Raw genomic sequence first — 25,179 nt, forward strand, 5'->3', positions numbered from 1 at the left:
TCAAATGTGGGCAAATGGAACTAGTTCAGAGGGGCATCTTGTTTGGCATGGACCAGATGGGCCGAAGGGCCTGTTTTTTGTATAACAATGGCTCCATGAAAAGCTGTTCCTATCTGTGCTGGGGCTTCACTAGGAGAGGGACTGAAGGAGAATCACTCTGCAAGATTCAGACTGTTTCCCTGGTATCTGGCGCCCTCTGCTGCAAAGCCACGTTACTACAGTTTCGGGACTGCTTTGGGATTTAAAGGTGCAATTGTCAGTGTCATTTGTCACTTGTACCTTGAAAGCACTGGAGCACACAGAGAAATGCGTGTTTGCATCAACAACCAACACATTCTGAGGACGTGCTGGGGGGGTTGCAGCTCGCTTCTGGCACCAACATGGCAAGCCCACAACTCACTAACCCTTTGGAAAACGTGGGGGGGCAAATTCATCCTGAGGAATTCCACACAGTCAGAGGGAGAACGTACATTCTCCTCACAGATAGAGGCGAGGATTGAGCGTTAAATTACACAGTGACTTAAGGCCATAAGCAGCGAGGCATAAGAGTAGAATTAGGCCATTCGTCCCATCGAGTCTGCTCCACAATTTGACATTAGCTGATTCTCCCACTTTCTACCCTTAAACCTTAACCCTCTTACCGATCAAGAACCTATTAATCTCCATCTCAGTTACGTCCGTTGCTTGTGGCAATGAATTCCACAGATTAATCACCCTCTGGCTGAAGAAATTCTTACTCATCTCAGTTTTAGAGGGACATCCCTTTATCCTGAGGCTGTGTCCTTGGATCTTAGAGTCACCCAGTAGACAGTCATTGAGCTATAGAACGCTACAGCACAGAAACAGGCCCTTCAGCCCATCTAGACTATGCCAAGTTATTAATCTGCCTCGTCTCATTGATCTTCACCCAGACCACAGCCCTCCATACACCTCACAGCTACGTATCTATCCAAGTTTCTCGTAAAGATTGAAATCGAACCTGAACTTCTGCTGGCAGCTCACTCCACACTCTCGCCCCTCTCTGAGTGAGAAAGTCCCCTGTCATGTTCCCCTTAAACATTTCACCTTTCACCCTCAACCCGTGACCCCAAGTTCTAGTCTCACCTAATCTCAGTGGAAAAAGCCTGTGTGCATTGACCCTATCTATACCCCTCATAATTTTGTATACCTCTGTCAAATCTCCCCTCACTCCCGTACACTCCACAGAATGAAGTCATTCGGACCTATTCGACCTTTCCCTATAACTCAGGTCCTCAAATCCTGACAACGTCCTTGTAAACTTTCTCTGTACTCTTACAATCTTATTTACATCTTTTCTGTAGGTAGGCGACCAAAATTGCACACGATACCCCAAATTAGGCCCTACCAACATCTTATACAACTTGAACATAACATCCTATATCCTTTACTCAGTACTTTAATTCATAAAGGACAACGTGAAAAAATCTCTCTTTACAAACCTACCTAACTGATAACGGCCACTTTCAAGGAATTATGGATCTGTATTCCAAGATCCATCTGTTCTTCCATCCTCCTCTGCGTCTTTGCGCTCTCCACGTAAGTCCTACCCTGATTTTTCCTCTCAAAGTGTAACCCCTCACTGCATCAAATTCCATCTGCCAGTTTTCCAGCTTTCATAGTCTTCCTCGTTGTCCGCTATACCACCAATCTTGGTGTCACCTGCAAACTTGCTGATCCACATTATCATCCAGATCATTGATATAGATGACAAACAACAATGGATCCAATACTGATCCCTGCGGCACTCCACTAGGCACAGGCCTCCGGTTAGAGAGGCAACCATCTCTGGCTTCTCCAACAAAGCCAATGCCCAATCCTGTTTACTACCTCATCTTGAACGTCGAGCGACTGAACCATATTCACCATGCAGGACTTGTCAAAGGTCTTGCACAACTCCATGTAGACACATCCACTGCCTTGTCTTCATCAACTTTCCCGGTAACTTCCTCAAAAAACCCAATAAGACTGGTTCAACATGATCTACCATGCAGAAAGCCATGTTGACTATTCCTAATTAGTCCCTGCCTACCCAAGTACTTATATACGCAGACCCTTCAAAGATCTTTCAGTTATTTTCCCACTGCTGATGTCAGGCTCACCAGCCTATACTTTCCTGGCTTTCTTGATCATAGATCCTTTCTTGAACAATGGAATAATATTATCTATCCTCTAATCCTCTGGCACCTCGTCTGTGGCTAAGGATGTTTTAAATACCTCTGCAAGGGCCCCTTCAATTTCTGCACTAGCCTCCTAAAAGACCCTAGGGAGCACTTTGTCAAGCCCTGGGGATTTATCCACTCAAATTTGCCTCAAGGTAATGAACACCTCCTCCACTGTAGTCCGTACACAGACCATGACCTCACCTGCTACTTGCCTCGCATCTACAGACTCCGAATAAATACAGATACAAAAATCCATTTAATATTTCCCCCACCTCTTTCATCTCTATGTATCAATGACCACTCTGATCTTCGAGTGGACCAATTTTGTCCCTTGCTGTCCTTTTGCTCTTAATATAGCTGTAGAACCCGCTGTGGTTCTCCTTCACCTTCTCTGCTAGAGCAACCTCATGCCTTCTTTTAGCCCTCCTGATTTTCTTCTTGTGTTCTCTTGCAGTTCTGATATTCTTCAAATACCTCATCTGCTCCTTCCTGCCTATACCTGCTACACACCTCCTTCTTCTTAACCAGGGCCTCAATACCTCTTGAAAACCTAGGCTCCCTAAGCTTGATATCTTTGCCTTTCATTCTGACAGGAACATACAAACTCTGTACTTCCAGACTTTCATCTTTGAAGGCCTCCCACTCACCCAGCACACCTTCACCAGAAATCTGTCCCAGTCCACACTTGTCAGATCCTTTCTGATGCCATCAAAATTGGCCTTTCTCCAATTTAGAATCCCAACCCAAGGACCAGACCTATCTTTTTCCGTAATTATCTTGAAACTAATGGCATTATGATCTCTTGATGCAAAATGTTCCCCCACACAAACTTCTGTCACCCTCCCTGTCCCATTCCCTAATAGAAGATCTAGTATCACACTTGCTCTTGTTAGGACTTCTATGTACTGATTAAGGTAACTTTCCTAAAAATATTTGACAAACTCTATCCCATCCAGCCCTTTTACAGTATGGGAGTCCCAGTCCATATGTGGGAAGTTAAAATCACCTTCTACCACAACTTCTTGTTTCTTGCAGCAGTCGGCAATCTCACCACAAATTTGCTCCTTTAAATCCCGCAACCTACTTTGTGATCTGTAGTGCAATCCCATTGACGTGATCATCCATTTCTTATTCTGGAGTCCCTTAGTAGCTTGGTTCTCCAGTCTGTCCTGTCCGAGCACCGCTGAATCATTTCCCCCAACTAGTAATGCCACCCCTCCCCCTTTAGTTGCTTCCCACTCAATCAAGTCTAAAATAACAGAACCCTGGAATATTGAGCTGCCAGTCCTGCCCCTCCTGGAACTAAGTCTTACGAATGGCTACAATGCCATAATTCCAGGTGCTGATCCACGCCCTGAGCTCATTCACCTTTCATACAATACTCCTTGCTTTGAAATATATACAGCTCAGAACATTAGTCCCATCAACCATGATTCTGGAGGCTTAATAACATCTTTCTTCACAACCTCTCCACTATCTCTTCTGCTGGTCTGGTTCCTATCCCTCTGCAACTCTAGTTTTAATCCCCCACCCCACCCCCTGTGCAGTACTAGCAACCCTTCCCACTAGGTTATTAGTCCCCCTCCCATTCAAGTACTAATTGTCCTGTCAGTACAGGTCCCACCTTCCCTGGAAGAGAGCCCAAAAAATCCAAAAATTTGAAGCCCTCCCTCCTGCACCAACTCCTTAGCCATGTGTTAAAATGTATGATCTTCCCATTTCTGGTCTCACCAGCACGTGGTATGGGTAGTGATCCTGAAATCATAACCCTGGAGGTCTTGTCCTTTAGCTTAGCATCTAGCTCCCCAAACTTACTTTGTAGGACCCCGATGCCCTTTCTACCCATGTCATTGGTACCAATGTGGACCTCTGGCTGCTCACCCTTCCACTTAACAATGCTCTGGACTAGATTCAAGATGTTCCTAATCCCAGCACCCAGTGCAAAACATACCAACCCAGGAATTTTATTCTCGTCCGCAGAGCATCCGGTCTGTGCTCTTAACCATTGAATCCCCTACCACTACAGCTCACCTGTTCTCCCCTCTTCCCTTCTGAGCTGCAGAGCTGGACCCAGTTGCTGAGATTTGACCACTGTGGCTATCAGAGACAGTGGATGTCTTCATGCCTCCCCACATCCCGCAAGAGGAGCATTCCATTATCCTGCCTGGTATCCCCACTGCTCCTACTGTGCAATAAAAAGAAAGAAAGAAAGAAAGAAAGAAAAATGAAACAAAAATCTGTCCCAGCAGCCTCTGCCTTTCCTCACCGAAGCCTCAACGAACCAAGGCTGAATCCTCCACTCTAACACTGTCCCACTCTCATGATGGCCGCTCCGCTTAAGTCTAATTTGGCCCTTGCCGAGCGTCTGGTCATGCACAATCCAATGGCTCCAAGGGAACTGCGGTGTGGAGAATGTCCTGCACGCTCTCGCCTGCTTGTTTTTGAAAATTCTCTCCCACTACGCAATCCAATGTCTAGTAAGCATCTCTGCATTTACTCTTCCCAGGCCTTTCGGTATCCAGTAGGTTCAAAGTTCAAAGTTGAAAGTGAATTTATTATCAAAGTGCATGCATACAACCCCGAGATTCATTTTCTTTTCTTTTCTCTCTTTTTTTTTCTTTTTCAATCTTTTTATTATTATTGTTATTAATATCAACAAAATACAATTGATACATAGATAATGGGATTATAAACATACACATTTCAACTGAACATGAAAGAATACATAAGCAATGATTACAGTATAAATGAGTATTCCCAAATCATGGACGATACAAGTAACAAATAAACAAGACAAATCTAGGTATATCATAATATATAATTAAAAAAACAGAAAAAAGAAAAAGAAAAAAAATTATGCAAAAAAAACTAATCTAATAGCTAATAAAGAAAAAAAAACAAAAAAAGAAAAAAGAGAAAAAGAAAAACTGGAAAAAGAGAAAAAAGGGCTGTTTATAATATCTCACAAGAATACAAAATCATCAGTGTCGTCAACTCTGATTCTCTCAACATATATAAAATCAAAACTGGGAAATCAAATAGACGTGAAACGGTCATATTACATCATATGAAAATATTGAATAAATGGTCTCCATATCTTTTCAAACTTAATAGAAGTATCAAATACACCACTTCTAATTTTTTCTAAATTTAAATATAACAGAGTTTGAGAAAACCAATGAAATACAGTGGGAGGATTAATTTCCTTCCAATTCAGCAAAATAGATCTTCTAGCCATTAGAGTAAGAAACGCAATCATTCGACAGGCGGAAGAAGATAAATGAAGTGAGTCCCTCATTGGTAAACCAAAAATTGCGGTAATAGGATGGGGTTGTAAATCAATGTTCAATACTGCAGAGGTAATATCAAAAATATCTTTCCAATATTTTTTCAAAAGCGGACATGACCAGAACATATGAGTTAAAACGCTGTTTCAGATTGACAACTATCACAAATAGGATTTATATAGGAATAAAAGAGATTCATTTTCTTGAGGGCACACTCAACAAATCTATAGGATAGTAACTATAACAGGATCAATGAAAGCTCAGCCAGTTAGGGTGTTCATCCAGAGTGCAGGAGGCAGCAGACTGTACAAGTGCAATAAGTAATGAGAAGATGAGACAAAGTTCTTGAAAGTGGGTCCATTGGTTGTGGGAACGCTCCAATGCTGGGGCAAGCGAAGCTGAGTGAAGTTATCCCCCTTTGGTTCACGAGTAGTAGCAACTGTTCTTGAACCTGGTGGTGCGAGCCCTGAGGCGCTTGTACCTTCTACCTGATGGCAGCAGTGAGAAGAGAGCACGGCCTGGGTGGTGGGGGTCCCTGATGATGGATGCAGATCTCCTGCGTCTGCGTTTCATGTAGACGTGCTCAATAGTTGGAAGGCCTTTACCTCTGATGGACCAGGGCCTATGTTTTGCAGGATTTCCCATTCAAGGACTGGTTTCTGTACCAGGCCATGATGCAGCCAGTCATTATACTCTCCACCACACTTCAATAGAAGTTTGTCAAAGTTTTAAATGTCATGCTGAATCTCCGCAAGCTCCTAAAGAAGTAGAGGCACTGCCGTGTTTTCTTCGTGATTGCTCATAAGTGCTGTGCTTAGGACAGGTCCTTTGAAGTAGCGACGCTCAGGAATTTAAAGTTGCCAACCCTCTCCACCTCCGATCCTCTAGTGAATACTGGCTCGTGGACCTCTGGTTTCCCTCTCCTGAAATCTACAATCAGTTCTTTGGTTTTGTTGACATTGAGTGGGAGGTTGTTGTGGTGACGCCACTCCACCAGATTTTCAATCTCCCTCCCGTATGCCGATTCGTCACCACCTTTGACTCGGCCAATGACAGTGGTGCCATCAGCAAACTTGAATGTGGTGTGGGAGTGGTACTTAACCGCCCAGTCGTAGGTGTGAAGCGAGCAGAGCGCCCATCTCTGTGGTCCACCTGTGCTGAGGGAGATCATGGAGGAGATGTTGTTGCCAATTCAAACTGACTGGGGTCTACAAGTGAGGAGATCCAGGATCCAATTGCACAATGAGGTATTGAGGCCCAGGTCTTGGAGCTTATTGATACTTCTAAAGAGGGGTTAGTATTGACTGCCAAGCTGTAGTCGATAAAGAGCATCCTGATGTATGCATCTTTGCTGTCCAGATGTTCCGGGGCTGAGTGAAGAGCCAATGAAATGGCATCTGCTGTGGACCTTTTTGGCTGGTAGGAAAATTGGAGTGGATCCAAGTTGCCTATGAGGCAGGAACCAATATGTTTAATCACCAACATCTCAAAATGCTTCAATGCAATTCAAGTTTAATTGTCATTCAACCATACATAAATACCCTCGAATAAAGACAATCGAGACAGTGTTACTCCAGGGTCAAGACACAGAATACAATACCGACAGTCACGCACAGCTCAAACCATACATAGCACATACAAGCTAGCAAGCACATGAAGACATCAGTAACACAGAGCCACACAAAAAATAATTGTCCAGAACCTGAGTCGGTGAACGCTGCAGAAATCTGCACAATACTGCTTGTCTCCTGCTGAGCAAACACTGGAGAGCAGCACCAACTCCAGCCGGATGCTGCACCGCACCGCCCCCAGTGGGGCGCACTGGTGCCAGTGGGGCGCACTGGTGCCAGTGCCTCTCTCTTGGAGGCTGTAAACAGGTGACAGTTTTGTCACTGCAGATGGAAGTTCATCTGGGCGATAGTCCACCACGCTCTTCTTGGGATTCGGCCTAATGGAAGCCTGCTTGAAGCAGGTGGGTACCACTCTGTCGAAGCGAGAGGTGAAAGATCTCTGTGAGTGCACCGGCCAATTGATCAACGTAGATTTTTAGTCAGGAACCCCGTCCAGTCCAACACTTTTCATAGGTTCACCCGTTGGCTTCAGAGATTCAAATCATAGGATCATCGGGGGGATGTGGGAGCTCGTGCTAGTTCCTTCATGTTCCAATAATCAAAGTGAGCATAGAAAGCATTGAAGCCCTGCTGTCTCCCATGTCATTTGATCTAACTTCATAAGAGGTGATATCATTCAAGCCCTGCCACAGCTATAGAGCATCCCTCGTTGATTCAAGCTCGGTCTGGAAATTCCTCCTCGGCCATGAGAAGGCTGGCTGGAGGTCAGACTTGGTGCTTTTGTAATTTTCTTGGTCTCCAGACCTGAATGTTTCTGATCTGGCCCTCAGCAAGTTTCAGATCTCATGGCTCATCCAGGGCTTCTGACTGGGGAGAGATACAGTACCAATAAATAAGCAATAAATATCAAGAACATGAGATGAAGTCAGCCCACTGGTTGTGGGAACAGTTCAGTGATGGGGCAAGTGAAGGTGACTGGTTTTCCCTTTTGCCCATCCTCCTGAACTCCCCTGAGTACAGGCCACAAGCATCATACGCTCATCATACATCAGCCTCTTCATTCCCAAATCACACTTGGGGCCCCTTTCTGGACCCTTTCCAGGGCCAACACATCCATCTTTAGATATGCTCACAATGAGCTACGGGTTAATTTAGCTTCTTCAAATGACGTTGCAAGGATGCTGGTTTAATTGGGAAGACTTGAGCAATGGATGAAAGGGTGGACACTGTTGGCCTCAGGGGCTTGGACAGGTGGCAGTTCAGGGTGAAAGCCTCTATCTGGACTGGAGAGGAAGTGGGGCGTGTGGGGGGCGGGGAGAGAATCCAGAATAAAAGGGATGGGGGAGGAGCACATGTTGGCAGGTGTCAAGTGAAGCCAGGTGAGGGGGGAAGGTAGGTAGGTGGAGGAGGTTTGGATGAAAGGGATTAATGAGAGAAGCTGGGAGCTGATTGATGGAAGAGGCAAAGGGCTGAAGCAGAAAGAATTTGATGGACGAGTTTTCTGTATAGGGAACAGTGGGGTGATCCTATTGGAATAACCATATAACAATTACAGCACGGAAACAGGCCATCTCGGCCCTTCTAGTCTGTGCCGAATGCTTACTCTCACCTAGTCCCACCGACCTGCACTCAGCCCAAAACCCTCCATTCCTTTCCTGTCCATATACCTATCCAATTTTTTTTAAATGACAATATCGAACCTGCCTCTACCACTTCTACTGGAAGCTCATTCCACACAGCTACCACTCTCTGAGTAAAGAAATTCCCCCTCGAGTTACCCCTAAACTTTTGCCCCATAACTCTCAACTCATGTCCTCTTGTTTGAATCTCCCCTGCTCTCAATGGAAAAATCCTATCCACGTCAACTCGATCTATCCCCCTCATAATTTTAAATACCTCTATCAAGTCCCCCCTCAACCTTCTATGCTCCAAAGAATAAAGACCTAACTTGTTCAACCTTTCCCTGTAACTTAGGTGGAATAAGAATCTTCAAACTGGCAACATGTACAGAGAAAGAGGCCATTCGTCCCATCATGTTCAGACCAGCCGGAGAAGGATTGCCCATCTAATCCTACTTACCAGCTCTCTAAGGGTCACGTAGTTATGCCTCCCAGTTACAGTGATCTGGGTTCCATCCTGATCTCCAGCACTACCTACGCGGAGTCCGCACATTCACCCAGTGGCCGCGTGGGCTTTCCCCCTGCTGCTCTGGTTTCCTCCCACGTCCAAAGACGCGCGGGGCGGAGGTTAATCCTCTGATGTAAAATGTCCCCCGTGTGTGGGTGCAGGGCACAATCTAGGGGGTGAGGGAGGGGAAAGTTCATGAAAGCGCTCGGGGAATAAAACAGAATTAGTGTAGCATCAGTAGACGTTAATGGTTGGAGTGTTAAGGAGTCTGTTTCCACTTTGCACCACACCAGGACTCCATGAAGACAACTTCAGCTGCTGCACTAGTTGCATAACTCTGCTCAGTTTCAGCTGCCCCATCACTGAAATGTTCCCACAACCAATGGCCTCACTTCCAAGGGCTCGTCATCTCATGGTCTCAATATTTATTGCTTATTTATTTATTATTGTTATTTCTTTCTTTTTCCGTTCGTATAGTGTACTGTCTTTTGCACACCGGTTGAACACCCAAGTTGCCGCAGCCTTTCTTTGGATTTATTCAGTATGCCTACAAGAAAATTAATCTCAGGGTTGTACGTACAGGTATACATATCTTGATAATGAATTTACTTTGAACTTTGAACTTGAGGTCAGGCAATATGCATGGAGGGGAATAAACAGTAATAATTTTTGCCTTTCATCGGGCTTTCTGATGAAGGGTCTCAGCCTAACACACCAAATGTTAATTCTCCTCCATTGATGCTGCCTGACCTGCTGAGTTCCTCCAACAATTGTGTGTGTTGGTTTGGATTTCCAGCATCTGCACAATCTATTTTGCCTCCACTTAAGCAGTTCCTTGTTGCTCTTGGAATGGCCCTCTCCCCCTGCCTCCCCAATGCAGACTTTGGACAAGAAAATACTCCTCCTTACCCCTGGAATCCTTTGTTGGTTATTGTAGCTCTATCGCTTTGTTAAACACAAGAGATTCTGCACATGCTCGAAATCCAGAGCAGCACACACCAAATTGGTGGGGGAACTCAGCAGGTCTGGCAGCATCTATGGAGAGGAATAAATAGTTGCCGTTTTGGACCAAAGTCCTTTATCAGAAGCCGACCTGCTGAGTTCCTCCAGCATTTTATGTGCGTTGCCCTGAATGTCCAGCACCTGCAGAGCCTCTTGTGTGGAATGCCCAGTTAGAGAAGGTTCCAATTCATTAAGTAACACACACCCAGTGCTGGAGGAACTCAGCAAGTCAGGCAGCTTCTGTGGAGGGGAATAAACTGTCGATGCTTCAGGGCAAGACCCTTTGGAACTGGAAAGGGAGGGGGGCAGAAGCCAGATTAAGAAAGTGGGGGGGTGGGGAAGGGGAAGGAATACACGCTGGCAGGTGATGGGTGAGATCAGGTGAGGGGGGAAAGTAGGTGGGTGAGGGAGAGAGGGTGAAGCGAGAAGCTGGGAGATGATCGGTGGAAGGGATAGAGGCCTGAAGAAGAAGGAATTGACCGGAGATGACAATGGATCATGGAGAAAGGGAAGGAAGAGGGCCACCAGAAGGAGGTGATAGGAAGCTGAGAAGATCCCTTTGTTGTTGCCTGGAAACAACAGTTTACAAGGCAGATATTAGGGATATTTCAGAGACTCTTAGATAGGCACGTTCATGTAGGAAAAATGGAGACCTACATGGAATAGAAGGGTTAGATTGCCCTTGGAATTGGTTAAGAGATTAGCACAGCATTGTGGGCTGAAGTTCCCGTACTGCTCTCTACTGTCAGAGACCTGTTGACATGTACCCAGTATCTCAGTCTCCCTTGACACTGCTCAATAACCAGCCATTTTTTGCGTATTTCTTGCTTTGTTTGAATTAGGAAGGGCTAAGATGTAATATCCCTCTTATCCTCCTGCATTCACCCCATAACCTTTGACACCCTCACTAATCAAGAACCTATCTTTAAATATATCCAATGACTTAGCCCCCCCCCCCCCCCCCCCCACAGCCACCTGTGGCAATGAATTCCACAGATTCACCCCCTGCTGGCTAAAGAAAATCCTTCTCACAGGGATCAGAAGTGCAGAGAGTGAGCAATTTCAAGGTCCTGGATGTCACCATCTCTGAGGACCTGTCCTGATCTAACGTATCGATGCAGCTATAAAGAAGGCAGGACAGCAGCTATATTTCATTTGGAGTTGGCGAAGATTCGGTCTGTCAACTGAAACAATTGAAAGCTTCTGCAGATGTGCCGTGGAGAGCATTTTGACTGGCTGCATCACCACTTCCTTGAGTATTCCAGAGATGTATCATACATGCATAATTTGATAATAAAACGAACCTTTAGTATTGGGGGGGGGCTACTGCACAAGATCAAAGTAATTTGCAGAAACCTGTAAAATTAGTCAGCTCCATCGTGGGCACCAGCCTCTGTAGCATCCAAGACGTCTTCAAGGAGCTGAGCCCGAGGAAGGCGGCGTCCATCATTAAGGACCCCCACCGCCCAGGACATGCCCTCTTCTCATTGTTACCAACAGAAATGAAGTGTGGAAGCCTGAAGACATATGCCGAGTGATTCAGGAACAGCTTCTTCCCCTCTGCCATCCAATTTCTAAATGGACATTGAGTCCATGAACTCTACCTCCCTATTTTTGTACTTTTTTACATGACTTATTTTAATTTAACTAGTTAATATACATACATACTCACTGTAATTCCATTTTTTTCTCTTTGTTTATTTATCATATATTACCTTGTACTGCTGCCGCAAAGTTAACAAATTTCACCGCATATGCCAGTGATATTAAACCTGATTCTGATTCTCTTTTCTAAAGGGACATCCTTCTATTCTGAAGCTGTAACCTGTGATGACTCCAGCTCCAGTTTGAGATAACTGGACTATTCTAATGCACTCTGACCTCCCGGACATGTCACTGCCGCACGTGGGATTGGAATACCAAAGGCTCCACGCTCACCTCGAGTCGACTTCTGAAAATAACATTTAGGTTTCAAGCATAGTCTCAGGAGAGTTCGCTATTCTTTTAAGGCTCCTGACTTCATGCCTATTGCTTGGCAGGACCTCACTGTCCTCTGGGTCTCAGAGAACATACTGTGGGTTCTGACGTTCCTTCAGCGAGCTGTAAGGCCAAGTTTTGCATCTTGATGATACAGATCGTTCCAAACATAAGTACACTGAAGTAGTAAAAACGGGAAAAGCAACAGCAGAATGCAAAATATAATCAACACACACAAAACACTGGTGGAACGCAGCAGGCCAGGCAGCATCTATAGGGAGAAGCACTGTCGATGTTTCGGGCTGAGACCCTTCGTCAGGACTAACTGAAAGAAGAGATAGTAAGAGATTTGAAAGTAGGAGGGGAAAATGCGGAACGATAGGAGAAGACCGGAGGGGGTGGGGAGAAGCTGAGAGCCGGAAAGGTGATTGGCGAAAGTGATACAGAGCTGGAGAAGGGAAAGGATCATGGGACGGGAGGCCTGGGGAGAAAGAAAGGGGGAGGGGAGCACCAGAGGGAGATGGAGAACAGGCAAATAGTGATGGGCAGAGAAAGAACAAAAAGGGGAGGGGGGAAAAATAAGTAAATCAGGGATGGAGTAAGAAGGGGAAGAGGGGCATTAACGGAAGTCAATGTTCATGCCATCAGGTTGGAGGCTACCTAGATGGAGTATACGGTGTTGTTCCTCCAATCTGAGTTTGGATTCATTTTTACAGTAGAGGAGGCCATGGATAGACATATCAGAATGGGAATGGGACGTGGAATTAAAATGTGCGGCCACTGGGAGATCCTGTTTTCTCTGGCGGACCGAGCGCAGGTGTTCAGTGAAACGGTCTCCCAGTCTGCGTCGGGTCTCACCAATATATAAAAGGCAAAATATAATGTTGTTATTATAGAGAAAGTGTGTTTCAGGCAGACAAATAAGGTGCATAGGTCACAAGGGGGTAGATTAAGTGATCAGGGGTGGAATGGTGGCATAGTGGTTAGCACATTTGCTTTACAGCGGCAGCAATCATCAACCAGGGTTCGATTCCCGCTGCTACCTATAAGAAGCTGGTGTGTACTCCCCATGATCTCCTAAGTTTCCTCCGGGCGTTCTGCTTTCCTCCCATGTTCCAAAGACCGATGGGTTAGGGTTAGTAACTTGTGGACTTGCTACGTTGGCGCCAAAAGCGTGGAGACACTTGCTGGCTGCCTGCCAGCACATTCTCACTAATTTGATTTGACGCAAATGCTACATTTCACAGTATGCTTCAATGTCTTCCAAAGGAGTCCTTTATCATACAGGAGTCGCACTGCAGAATGGGATAACAGAGGGATAGGGGCTGTCCTGAAGAATTGTTTTACCTTACATAAACGTGTACACTCGCTTGCATATGTGTGCGTGTGTGCATGCTGGCATGTACGTGTGCAGCCCCGTGGAGGAGTGTATGTTGGTCTGTATGTGATTCTACACCTGATTTCATCTGCTGCAGCACAGGCTCTAACCACTAGGGGGGGAGCTGCACCCACAGATCTGGCATCGGGTTGTCGGGTTGTCCAAGTTTAACCTACAGAGAGGCACCGCCGCACTGCGTTGAAGTGTTGAGTGAGGAGGGGTCTGCATGCTTCACTAAAGAAACATGACAAAACCCTAAAAACACATTGGCTGCCACAAAGTCAATTCATTATCAAAGTACATATATGTCACCATATACAACTCCGAGATTCGTTTCCTTGCAGGCATTCACCAGAAACTAAATAAGTACGAAAGAATTCATGAAAAACCATACATAAATATAGACTGACAAACAAACAATTTGCAAAAGAAGATAAAATATGGAAATAAAATCAGTACTGAGACCATAAGATGCAGACACGAGGAAATCTGCAGATGCTGGAAATTCAAGCAACACACACACACACAAAACGCTGGTGGAACGCAGCAGGCCAGGCAGCATCTATAGGGAGAAGCGCTGTCGACGCTTTCAGCCGACTCGAAGGGTCTTGGCCCGAAACGTCGACGGGGCTTCTTCCTTTAGAGGCTGCCTGGCCTGCTGCGTTCCGCCAGCATTTTGTGTAAGTTGTACAGTCTTTGAAAGTGAGCCTGTGGGTTGTGGAATCAGTTCAGTGTTGCGGTGAGTGAGATATCCAGGGTAGTTCAGGAGCCTGATGGTTGTAGGGTGATAACTGGTCCTGAATCTGGCGGTGTGGCACCTAAAATATCTGAACCTCCTTCCCAATGGTAGCGGTGAGAAGAGAGCGTGGATGGTAGAGGGGTTGAAGGACCAGAGTGATTTCGAAACAGGGAGCATATTCAGAAATCAGAGGTGCAAAGGGACTTGGGAGTCCTTGTGCAGGATTCCCTAAAGTTAACTTGCAGGTTGAGTCGGTTGTGAGGAAGGCAAATGCAACGTTAGCATTCATTTCAAGAGGACGAGAATATAAAAGCAAGGAGATTCATGTGAAGGTTTGCAGGAAGGCGAGGGTTAACGCATGAGGAGTGTTCGCTTTGGACCTGTCTCTCTCTGGAGTTTAGAGGAATGCAGGGGGATCTCATTGAAACCTATCGAGTATCGAAAGGCCCAGATGGAATGGATGTGGAGAGGATGTTTCCGATAGTGGGCGAGTCTACAACCAGAGGGCAGAGCCTCAGAACAGAGGGACGTCTATTTAGAACAGGGTCGAGGAGGAATTTCGCGAGGGGGTGGTGAATCTGTGGAATTCATTGCCACAGACGGCTGTGGAGGCCAAGTCGCTGGGTATGTCTAAAGTGGAGGTTGATAGATTTTTGATTAGTCAGGGTGTCAGAAGTTACGGGGAGAAGGCAGGAGAATAGAGTTGAGAGGGATAATATATCAGCCATGATGGAATGGTGGAGCAGACGATGGGCCAAACGGCCTAATTCTAATCCTATGTCTTACAGTAGGGGCCCTTGACAAAGGAGGCTGCACTCTCGTGGCAGTACCCTTTGGGATTCAGTAAGGTAACGCATTCATTTCTGATCACCACACCTGGGGATGTCTCCTCTCCGGCTGACGCTGCTCTTTGTGGGAAATAAGTGCTGAGAGAGACGGGCAGGGTGTTTCAGACGACGGATAAAGGACGTTAGACTGGAGGAGGTGGGCTCATTCTTCTTGAGCCAAAGAAGGATGTGGGGAGATTAGATCGAGCTGGAACAAGTCGTGACTGTTTCAATGGCAGGGGGGAAGATTTAATCTCTTCCTGTTAGATAACAGGTCAAGGACTAAGGAGCAGAGATATTAAGTTTACAAGGTGGATGGGAGTAGTTTATAATCCACAGTAACAATCAGCTGGAGGAACTCAGTGTGTCGAGTGGCAATAGTGGGATGAAAGATAGATCGAAACAGCGTCAAGACAGATGCAGAAGCTGCTCAACCCACTGCCCAGTGGCAACACCCTGGCACACGGCAGCAGGGCAAATTGCTGATGAAATCGGGCATGCAAACACGCATGCGGATGAGCATGCACTCCTGCACGAGGATCGATACTGTACTGCGAGGTACTGCGCTGCACACGTATACACAGCCAGGGTGCCTGAAGCTTCTGTACAGTGCTGTATCCGTCAACGTGGAACAGACAGCGAGCCCGTAAGTGTGGTGGGAGAAAGTGTGGCGGGAACGGTGAGGGTGGAGCTCTGCGGAAGGGGCGCGGGACAGGTGGCAGAGAAGGAGTGCCGGGGCCAGGGGTTGGCATAGGTTGGCATGGGCGCAGATACCTCCAGCCCTGAGACACCATAAAGGTCATTTTACTGCAAACAAGCTAGTTTACTGATCACTACAGAACGTCTCTCCAGTGCTTCCCACTCTCTCCCCTCTTCCTTCTCCTTTGCCCAACCATGATTCCCCTCTCCCACTCAAATCAGAATCAGGCTTATCATCACTCGCACATCATGAAATGAGCTTTTCTCTGCAGTGGCAGTGCAGTATGATACATAAAATTATGACAGTACTGTGTAAAAACCATAGGCACCCTATCTATCTATCTATCTATCTATCTATCTATCTATCTATCTATCTATCTATCTATCTATCTATCTATACAGATGTTACATGACACAGTACAAAAACTAGACTGAACTACTTAAAAAAACCAATACAGAGAAAGCTACACTAGACTACAGACCTACCCAAGACTGCATAAAGTGCACAAAACAGTGCTGGCATTACAATAAATAATAAACAGGACAATAGGGCAGTAAGGTGTCAGTCCAGGCTCTGGGTATTGAGGAGTCTGATAGCTTGGGGGAAGAAACTGTTACATAGTCTGGTCGTGAGAGCCCGAATGCTTCGGAGCCTTTTCCCAGACGGCAGGAAAGAGAAGAGTTTGTATGAGGGGTCCTTCATAGTGCTGTTTGCTTTGTGGATGCGACCACTGATGCCGGGCAGACAATCTCTGAAGAGTATTGGTAATGGCTGGGGTCACCCGTCTCGAAAAGACACTGCCCAGGAGAAGGCAATAGCAAACGACCTCTTAAGGAAAATTTTCCCAAGAGCAGTCATGATCGTGGAAAGACCATGGTGCATACACGGCACGTAATGAACGGCTGAACCATAAAACACATCTGTGGGATGTGGGAGGAAACCAGAACAGCTGAGGGAATCACACGTGGTCACAGGAGAATATGCAAACTCTACACAAGCGGGACCCAAGGTCACGGTCAAATTCAGATCTCTGCAAATCCCATTCCAATGTGGTCCAACTACGGAGGTAATGCAGGTCAAAGTCAAAGCTGAGCAAAGTTAAAGAGGAATTTGATAGGTACATGGACAGGAGTGTATGGAAGGCAAGTGCAGATCAATGGGACTAGGTAGAAAAATAGTTCAGCATGGACTAGAGGGGCCAAAGGGCCTGCTTCTGTGTAGTAGTACAAGCCTACATATGCATGGGTGCAATGAAAAACGTGCTTGAAGCAGCATCACAGGCACAGGGCGTCAGATCAGCAGCATTCACAAAAAATTTAAACATAAATTATACATAACTTTTACAGCAAGGAACCCCCAACAAAAGCAGAAGGTCCGCCGCAGTACAAAGTGCTCGAGGTGGATGTGGTGCCGCTAAACCGTGGAGATTAGGGCTGTGCCGGTTGGTTTGAGAGCCGAACGTTTGAAGGGAAGCAGCCGTAGCTGTTGCTGGCCCAGGTGGTGTGGGACTGCGGGCTTCTGTGCCTCCTGCCCGATGGTATCTGTGAGAAGGTAGCATGGCCCAGACGCTGGGGGATCTGTCGTGATGGATAGGAGAGCTGCACAGTGATAAAGGCCAAATTCTGACAACTGTGGCTAATGCAGGAATGAACGCTGGTCAGCTATTTATTGAGAGATGCAACATGGTAACAGGTAACAGGTAACATGGCCCAACAGGCTTGCACTGTCCAGTTACACCCATATAACCTATTAACCTTCTAACCTTTGGAATGTGGGAGGTAACCAGAGCACCTGGAGGAAACCCACGCGGTCATGGGGAGAACATACCAACTCAGTACAGACAGCAATGGGAATTACACCCAGATCGCTGCTGTTGTAGCAGCATACGCTACCATGGCACCCCCCTCGTGCTCACCAAGCAGAGGTTGGGCTGAAGGCCTACTTCCACCTGTACAACACTAGGGCACGGTGATTGCAAATCCTACCGCCCTTCACTGCCCCTATGTGGCTCCCAGCTCTCAGGCCGCCATTCCGCATGCACTGAGGGCGTAAGTAAAGCGGAGCGGTCCCAGCCGATTCGGCCTTTGGCACTGCCCATCGCCATCCCTTTTGTTCGATGCACGCCACCGTCCCCCCCCCACGGCACCTATCTCCCGGCTTGTCTTTGTCTGGTGTCTCCAATGCTGCTGGCCGGGATCAGCTCTAATCCAGAGCACATTAGAATTCAGGACAGCTCCCAGAGGTTGAGTCAAAGATTCTAAAAATAGTTAGCTGGTAACCAGCTACAGTCAGATATTTATAGAATGACTGACTGTCTCTCCTGACATGAACCATTTGCATATATATCTTTTAAAGTCTCCCCCTCTCTTTTGACACCCCTTTCTTACCTCCCTCCTTTGACTATATTTCACCCTTTTGCGCGATCCATATTAATTTTGCAAATATCTGTGTATTGCTTTGGGGTTTCGCAAAAGAAACAAAAATAATTCCTGACCATTTCTCAAAGTAGACATGGTTGATGGAGGTCTCTGCAATTCCCAGGCTGAGGCTGAGGAGACCTCAGCTCCATCGCTAGTACTAGCCCCACCACCACTTGCCACGTAAACACACCTAACCAAACTAACTTACGACTCTGCAGTGGATTCAAGGGAATTACAGAGGCATGAGAGCGGGACTAGCTGAAGTTGATTGGAAGGGAACACTAGCAGGGATGATGGCAGAGCAGCAATGGCTGGAGTTCCTGGGAGCAATGTGGAAGGCACAGGATAGATACAGTACATCACAAGAGTGGGAATAAAGGGAACCTTTTCTCTATGACCAGTGGTGTTGCACAGGGCTTGCTTCTTTTCTCACTGATTTGGACGATGGAATTCATGGCTTTGTGCAGGTGATACAAAGATAGGTGGAGGGGCAGGGAGTGCTGAGAAACAGGGAGTCTGCAGAAGGACTTGAACAGAATCGGCAAAGAAATGGCAGATAGAAATAGTGTAGAGAAGTGTATGGTCTTGCACTTGGGTAGAAGGAATGAGGCCATGCACCATATTTTAAATGGGGAAGAAATTCAAATATCAGAGACGCAAAGGGACTTGGGACTCCTTGTGTAGGGTTTCCTAAAAATTAATTTGCAGGATATTCAATGGAAAGGAATGAAAATGCAATGTTGACATTCATTTTGAGAGGACTAGAATATAAGAGTAAACATAATGCTGTGGCTTTAGAAGGCAGTGGTCAGACCACACTTGTGAACAGTTTTGAGCACCTTCTCTAAGAAAAGATGCGCTGGCATTGGAGAGGGTTCAGAAGAGGTTCACAAGAATGATTCCAGGAATGAAAGGGTTAATGTATGAACTCTGAACCTGCACTCACTGAAGTTTAGAGGAACGATGGAGGAATCCCATTGAAGCCTATCGAATATTGAGAGGTCTAGATGTAGCGGACGCGGAGAGGATGGTTCCTGTAGTGGGAGAGTCTGGAACCACAGGGCACGGCCTCAGACTAGAGGGACGTCCGTTTGGAACAGAGATGATATGCTGGTGAATCTCTGGAATTCATTGCTGTCGTAGCTGTGGAGGCCAAGTCATTGGGTACATTGGCAGAGCTTGATAGGTTCTTGATTAGTTAGGGTGTTAAAGGTTATAGGCAGAAGGCAGGAGAAGGATTGAGAAGGATAATAAATCAGCCTTGATGGAATGGTAGATAAGATGATGGGCAGATTGGCCTTTATGTTCCTATGTCTTATGATGTTCTGGTCTTTCTATCCTGAAGCTGTTCCCTTTGATTTGAGAGATTAGGGTGGAGAAGTGGCAGATGAAGTTTAATCCGGGCAAACGGGAGATGTTGCACTTTGGCAGGTTATATGTAAGGGGAAATTATACAGTTAATCACAGGACTATTAATGGTATTGATGCGCAGAGGAATATTTGTGGTCCAGGTCTATAGGTCATTGAATGAGGCCAAACAAGTAGACAGGGTGGCAAAGAAGGTATACAGTATTCTTGCCTTCATTGATTGGGGTATTGATTGTAAGAGTCAGCAAGTCATGTTGTAGCTGCACCAAAGTATGGTTTGCCTGCACTCGCAGTATGGTCTGATCGCCCCATTACAAGAAGGGTGTGGATGGAGACTTTGGAGAGGGAGTGAAAGATGTTCACCAGGCTGTGGTCTGGATTAGAGGGTATGAGCTGTAAGGAGAGACTGAACAGGCTTGGCTGGTTTCTCTGGAGGGTCAGAGGCTGCGGGGAGACCCGATAGAAATTCATAAAGTTGTAAGAGTCCAATCACAAACACGAGAAAATCTGCAGCTATTGGAAACCCAGAGCAACACGTTCAAAATGCTGGAGGAACTCAGTGGGCCAGGAGCATCTATGGAAAAGAGTAAACAGTCGACGTTTCGGGCCGAGATCCTTCATCAGGACATAGATAGGGTAGGCAGTCAAGCTCTATCCTGGGGTAGAAATGTCAAAGACTGGAGGACAAGTATGAGGGGAGGTGAGGGGAGGTGGGAAGGTGTTTAAGGGAGGTGTGTGAGGCAAGCTTTTTAGAACAGAGAGTGGTGGGTGACTGGAGCAGGCTGGTGGTGGAAGCAGCTATGATAATGGCATTTTATCGGCTGTTAGGCGGACACAAGGAACCCTGCCATCCAGGCCAAGCTCTATTCTCTCTGCTGCCTTCGGAGAAAGGCACAGGAGCCTTAGTCCCCACGCCATCAGCTTCAGGGCCAGTTATTACCCCTCAACCATCATGGCTCTAGAACCAGAATGGACAGCTTCACTCACCCCAACTCTGAACTGAATTCAGCTCTGGTGGACTGGGTGGATGAGATCTACAGTGAGATCCAATGGCCAGGAAGGTGGCACTGCAACGCCCCGCGGAGAGTAGGACAAGGCGCAGAAGACGCCAGGTCACCCACTGCAACCAAGGAAGACCCCATTTTGTGACTCCTGTTTGTACCAGAGGAGCCGAACTACTGAGGTTGAGAGACAACCACTGGTTAAACTCATCGAACAGAAACTTTGATTTTGTTATTCTCTCTACGGGCGCTGACTGGTCTGTTGAGTATCCCCAGCACATTCTGTTTTGCCACATACTGACTGCAGTTAACATGCTGAACACATCATCATCGGATTTCGAGGCAACAGTGGGTGAGTGGAGCCAAGCAATGATTATCCATTTTGTCATTCATTCCAAGTACGTCCTCAACCCTCCCCCTGTGTCAGACCTGGCCAGATGTTTGTCACCTTGCTTCACGGCGTTGACTACAGTGGGCAAAGTCCATCACACTCTCAATACTTGTCAGACTTTGTTTTGTCAGACGGTGATGAATCTGTGGAATTCATTGCCACAGACACGGAGGCCAAGTCATTGGATATGTTAAAAGTGGAGGTTGATAGGCCTGCGATTAGTCAGGGTGTCAAAGGTTACAAGGAGAAGGCAGGAGTATGAAGGTTGAAGGGGATAATAAATCAGCCTTGATAGAATGGCGGAGAAGAATCAGTGGACCGAATGGTCAACTCTGTGCCTATGTCTTCCGGACTTATGGTCTTATGGTCCAACGTGGGGAAGATCTGGGGATTATTCTCTTGTGTTTGACATTTACCTCCCCATCTGAGGAAACTGGTAGACAGTCAGAAAAGCTCACTGAGGTTGGTTGATGCTGGAAATCTGAAAGAGGAATGGATAACGCCATCAAAATACTCAAGTTACCACCGTGTCAGTGGAGAGACAACCAGATAATGTCCCTCCTGAATCATTAACTCTGTTTCTCTCTCCAGGCTAACTCCCTGAGGTTCCCTAGTGCTTTCTGCATTTACTTCAATGCTCAATAACTCTACTGCAGTTGTGCATTTGGGAATTCCGGTGCTTTCTTATTGTAAGCGACATACATTGGAAAAATTGGAAGGTCCTGCTGTAACTGACCAGGGAGTTGGACAGAGCACACCACTCCACTGGACAGTGCTGTTTCAAGTTCACAGTGCAAAGTTCAAAGTAAATTCATGATCCGAATACATACATGTCACCATATACTAACCTGAGATTCATTTTCTTACAGACATTCGCAGTAAAATACAAAGAAATGTAATAGAAATCTCTTGTGAGACTGCACTTAGAGTATTGTGTTTAATTCTGGTCAGCTCATTATCGGAAGAATATGGAGAGGGTGCAGAGGAGATTTACCAGGACGTTGCCTGGTTTAGAGAACAAGTCATATGAAGCAAGGTTAGCAGAGCTGGGACTTTTCTCTTTGGAGCGTAGAAGAATGGGAGGGGACTTGATAGAGGTCTACAAGATTATGAGAGCCATAGATAGGGTGGATAGTCAGTACCTGTTTCCCAGGGCACCAATAGCAAACACCAGAGGGCATAGGTACAAAATTAAGGGAGGGAAGTTTAGGGGAGACATCAGGGGTAAGTTTTTTACACAGAGGGCTGTGAGTGCCTGGAGTGACTTGCCAGGGATGGTGGTGGAGGCTAAAACATTAGGGGTATTTAAGAGCCTCTTGGACAGGCACATGGATGAAAGAAAAATGGAGGGTTATGGGGTAGTGTGGGTTTAGTACTTTTTTTAAGGATTATATGGGTCGGCACAACATGGAGGGCTGAAGGGCCTGTACTGTGCTGTAGTGTTCTGTGGCTCTATGGTTCTAATCAATGGAAAACTATATGCTAAGACTGACACCAATGTGCAAAAAGGAGACAAACTGTGCAAATAAAATAATAAGGAACATTGAGAACGTGGGCTGTAGAGTGTTTGAAAGCAGGTGAACAGGTCAGTGTTGAGGTGTTTGCTTCAGGAGACTGGTGTCTGAAGGGCAAGAATTGGGCCTGAACCTGGAGATGTGTTGGACCCAAGGCTCATTTGTCTCCTCACTGATGACAGCAGCAACATGAGAGTGTAGACTGAGTGGTGGTGGGGGTGGGGGTGGTCTTTGATGATGAACAGTACATTATGGGTTAAATCCTCCCAACCATTGAGCTCGTCAATATGAAATGTTGTCGTAGAAAAGCAGTATCCATTATCAGTGATCCCCACCACCCAGGCCATGCTCTTTTCTCACTGCTGCCATCAGCTGGAAGGTACAAGTGCCTCAGGACAATTATGATTACCCCTCTTGAACAAAAGGGGATAACTACACTCACTTAAGGACTCTTTTATCGTTATTTCATGCTTGTTATTTTTGGTCTTTGTTACCTGCATTTGCACAGTCTATTTAACCATATAACAATTACAGCACGGAAACAGGCCATCTCGGCCCTTCTAGTCTGTGCCGAACGCTTACTCTCACTTAGTCCCACCGACCTGCACTCAGCCCATAATCCTCCACTCCTTTCCCATCCATATACCTATCCAATTTTACTTTAAATGACAATACCGAAACTGCCTCTACCACTTCTACTGGAAGCTCGTTCCACACAGCTACCACTCTCTGAGTAAAGAAGTTCCCCCTTGTGTTACCCCTAAACTTTTGCCCCCAACTCTCAACTCATGTCCTCTTGTTTGAATCTCCCCTACTCTCAATGGAAAATGCATATCCACGTCAACTCTATCTATCCCCCTCATAATTTTAAATACCTCTATCAAGTCCCCCCTCAACCTTCTACACTCCAAAGAATAAAGACTTAACTTGTTCAACCTTTCTCTGTAACTTAGGCGCTGAAACCCAGGTAACATTCTAGTAAATCTCCTCCGTACTCTCTCTATTTTGTTGACATCCTTCCTATAATTTGGTGACTCCAAATACTCCAAATTTGGCCTCACCAATGCCTTGTACAATTTTAACAATACATCCCAACTCCTATACTCAATGCTTTGACTTATAAAGGACAGCATACCAAAAGCTTTCTTCATCACCCTATCCACATGAGATTCCACTTTCAGGGAACTATGCACCATTATTCCTAGATCACTCTGTTCTACTGCATTTCTCAATGCCCTACCATTTACCATGTATGTCCTATTTGATTAGTCCTATCAAAGTGTAGCACCTCACACTCATCAGCATTAAACTCCATCTGCCATCTTTCAGCCCACTCTTTTAACTGGCTTAAATCTCTCCTCAAGCTTTGAAAACCTATTCATTATCTACAACGCCAACTATTTTAGTATCATCTGCATACTTACCAATCCAATTTACTAGCCCATCATCCAGATTATTAATGTATAATGTTTTCAGTTTCCAGATCACATTTACAGTTACTGTTCTATATATTTGCTAAGCAAGCCTGCAGAAAAAGAATCTCAGGGTTGGATGTAGTGACATGTAAATACTCCGATAATAAATCTGAAATTATGAACTTTATCCAGCTAACCTGGCATCTTCTCCAAAGTCCAATTCCTGTACTATGCTCCAAAGAATAAAGACCTAACTTGTTCAACCTTTCTCTGTAACTTAGGTGCTGAAACCCAGGTAACATTCTAGTAAATCTCCTCTGTACTCTCTCTACTTTGTTGACATCTTTCCTAGAATTTGGTGACCAGAACTGTACACAATACTCCAAATACTACAAACTGGTGATGACTGCTGTAGGTGTACAGGAGCATTATATATATATACAATATTATATTGTATATCATCCTCATTCATAAATATATTGCCATTAGTTCTTCACCAATTCCTGGAATTTGCATTGGGGCATGCCTCAACCGGAAGTACAGGTTCACCATCATCTGCTCAATGACCTAGGGTACAGGTACATATATGCTGGTCAGAGAGTGACAGTCAGAGAGTCATACAGTTATAGAGTCATAGAGACAGAAAGTCAGAGAGTCAAACAGTTATAGAATCATAGAGACAGAGAGTCAGAGAGTCAGAGAGTCAAACAGTTATAGAGTCATAGAGACAGAAAGTCAGAGAGTCAGAGATCAGAGAGTCATAGAGACAGAAAGTCAGAGTCAGAGATCAGAGAGTCAAACAGTTATAGAGTCACAGAGACAGAAAGTCAGAGAGTCAAACAGTTACAGAGTCATAGAGACAGAAAGTCAGAGTCATACAGTTACAGAGTCACAGAGACAGAAAGTCAGAGAGTCAAACAGTTATAGAGACAGAGAGTCAGAGTCAGAAATCAGAGAGTCAAACAGTTATAGAGTCATAGAGACTGAAAGTCAGAGAGTCAGAGATCAGAGAGTCATAGACAGAAAGTCAGAGAGTCAGTTATAGAGTCAAAGAGACTGAAAGTCAGAGAGTCAGAGATCAGAGAGTCAAACAGTTATAGAGTCACAGAGACAGAGAGTCAGAGAGTCAGAGATCAGAGAGTCAAACAGTTATAGAGTCATAGAGACAGAAAGTCAGAGAGTCAGAGATCAGAGAGTCATAGACAGAAAGTCAGAGAGTTATACAGTTATAGAGTCATAGAGACAGAAAGTCAGAGAGTCATACAGTTACAGAGAAAGG

Source organism: Hypanus sabinus, chromosome 29 (assembly GCF_030144855.1).
Source record: "Hypanus sabinus isolate sHypSab1 chromosome 29, sHypSab1.hap1, whole genome shotgun sequence".
In the NCBI taxonomy this organism is placed as follows: Eukaryota; Metazoa; Chordata; class Chondrichthyes; order Myliobatiformes; family Dasyatidae; genus Hypanus; species Hypanus sabinus.